We start from the raw sequence: 2,974 nt of genomic DNA on the forward strand, positions 1-2,974 counted from the left end.
GACGCTTTTGCAGTCATGTACAGAGTAGTAGAGTAGTGAAAGATTTGAGTGACTGGATGTGTGCATTCGCAGCTAAGATTGGCCAAAGGAAGTTCTGTTTTCTCGTTTTCATTCTCATCCTATCAACAGGTGGTCTTTTTCTGGTCTATTTAGTGCCTTTGTTTTGCATTTGCATTTTTGTGCCTTTCTTTTATGATGATTTTGCTGTTTAAAATGTCCGCTAAATTTAGTATTGAAGTGCTGTCCGATGTTCCTAAGGGCAAAAAGCCTGCAGCGTGCCTCAGAGAGAAAACACATGCGCTGGGTGAGCTCTGTTTAGGCGTGAGTTACAGTGCTGTCCTTGTGTAGTGCTGTTTCATATTTCTATAAAATACACTGTCTATAAGCACATATTGAGAAATGATTACCACATTGATTTTAGTTAATATCTATCTCCTCATATAGTTACAAAAAAGAAAAAGAAAAAAATACTTTTTTCCTTGTCAGGAGAGCTATTAATATTAAAATTTACTCTGTAAAACTTTCACATATACCATACAGGAAGATCCCCTGGAGGAGGGCATGGCAACCCACTCCAGTATTCTTGCCTAGACAATCCCATGGATAGAGGAGCCTGGTGGGCTACAGTCCATGGGGTCACAAAGAGTCGGACACGACTGAGCGGCTAAGCACAGCACAGCACAGCAATGCTAACTATAGTCGTTATGTTTTACATAACATCCCCTGTGCTTATTTATAACTAGATGTTTATACCTTTTGACCATCTTTATCCTATTTGCCCACCCCTCGTCTCCTGTCTCTGGTAACCACAAATTTCATCTCTTTTTCTATGAGTTGTTTATTATTTCTTTTTCATGTGTTTGGTGTTTTTTATTTTTAATTCCGCATATAAGTAAGATCATGCAATATTTGTCTTTCTCTGTCTTATTTCACTTAATGTAATGCAATTACATTCATTCAATCTGTCCCATATTGCAGATTTCCTTATTTTTATGACTGAATAGTATTCTATTTTATTTATCCATATCACATTTTTAAAAATCCAGTCATTTTTTTGTAGGCAATAGACTGTTTTAATGTGGCTATTGTAAACAGCCAGTTTGTCTTAAATTGTCCCTCTGAAGACAATGGGTCTTTTCCCCCCTCTAACTGCTTTTGAGATTCTTTTCTTTGTCTCTGATTTTAAGCAATTTCACTCTGATGTGACTAAATGTGGTTTACTTGGATCTTACCTTGTTTAGGCTTTATGAATCTTAGATCTGGATTGATATGTATTTTCTGTTCCTTTTACTCTGTGCTACAGTTTGAATCTTTTTTTACTGATCCAGCTTCTATATTACTAGTCATTTCTTCTGTTCTGTCTTACCTTCTTTGAATTCTTTACCAGCTTTGAATTCTTTATTTCCTTGATTGTGTTTTTCAGTTTTAGAATTTCCATTTGCTATTTTATAGACACGTTCTCCATTGAAAAATTTATCTTTATTAATTTTCCTCAACATATTTATAATAGTTTAAACAAATCTTTGTACAATAATCATTGTATGCCTGGTAATTCTCCTTGAGTGGCAGAAAGCAAATAAGAACTAAAGAGCCTGTTGATGAAAGTGAAAGAGAGTGAAAAAGTTGGCTTAAAACTCAACATTCACAAAACTAAGATCATGGCATCCGGTCCCATCACTTCATGGCAAACAGATGGGGAAGCGATGGAAATAGCGAGAGACTTTATTTTGGGGGGCTCCAAAATCACTGCAGATGGTGGCTGCAGCCATGAAATTAAAAGATGCTTGTTCCTGGAAGAAAAGCTATGACCAACCTAGACAGCATACTAAAAAGCAGAGACATTACTTTGCCAACAAAGGTCCATCTAGTCAAAGCTGTGGTTTTTCCAGTAGTCATGTATGGATGTGAGAGTTGGACTATAAAGAAAGCTCAGTGCCGAAGAATTTATGCTTTTGAACTGTGGTGTTGGAAAAGACTCTTTAGAGTCCTTTGGACTTCAGGGAAATTAAACCAGTCCATTCCAGAGGAAATCAGTCCTGAATATTCATTGGAAGGACTGATGCTGAAGCTGAAACTCCAAATCTTTGGCCACCTGATGTGAAGAAGTGACTCATTGGAAAAGACCCTGATGCTGGGAAAGATTGAAGGTGGGAGGAAAAGGGGACAACAGAGGATGAGATGGTTGGATGGCATCACTGACTCAATGGACATGAGTTTCAGTAAGCTCTGGGAGTTGGTGATGGCCAAGGAAGCCTGGCGTGATGCAGTCCATGGGGTCGCAAAGAGTCGAACATGACTGAGCAACTGAACTGAACTGACAACCAAAGTTATTGTTAAAATTACATAGGCTGCAGATAGTTTTTCTTAAGGGGTGATTTATTTTTTTTCTCCTGGAGAGAAGTTAAAGGATAATCAACTCAATCCAATCAAATATGAAGTTGGCTCAAGGGTGAGTTTCAGACTTGTCAATTTCCAGTTTTTTCTTAATATTATGGCATAACCCAGGCTTCCCAGGTAGCACAGTTGGTAAAATCCACCTGCCAATGCAGGAGACGTGGGTTTGATCTCTGGGTCAGCAAGATCCCCTAGAAGAGGAAATGGCAACCCACTCCGTATTCTTGCCTGGAGATTCCTATGGACAGAGGAGTCTGGCAGGCTACAGTCCATAGAGTCACAAAGAATCAGACACGAATGAAGCAATTTAATATGCACACATTAACTAATTATTTTAGTTAATTAATTTTTTTTTTTTCTATCACTAATTCCCCCAGAGTTTGGTAACCCACTCCAGTATCTTGCCTGGAGAATCTCATGTACAAAGGAGTCTGACTTGCTGCAGTCCATGGGGTCACAAAGAGTCAGACACAACTGAGTGACTGAACAGCAACAATCACTAATTCACTGCATTCTTTTAATTTCTTTCAATATTTTCCATAGTCCCTGTACTGTCTTTAAACCTCCCAAATCCAATAAT

The sequence above is a fragment of the Bubalus kerabau genome, chromosome 10 (assembly GCF_029407905.1).
Source record: "Bubalus kerabau isolate K-KA32 ecotype Philippines breed swamp buffalo chromosome 10, PCC_UOA_SB_1v2, whole genome shotgun sequence".
Lineage (NCBI taxonomy): Eukaryota > Metazoa > Chordata > Mammalia > Artiodactyla > Bovidae > Bubalus > Bubalus kerabau.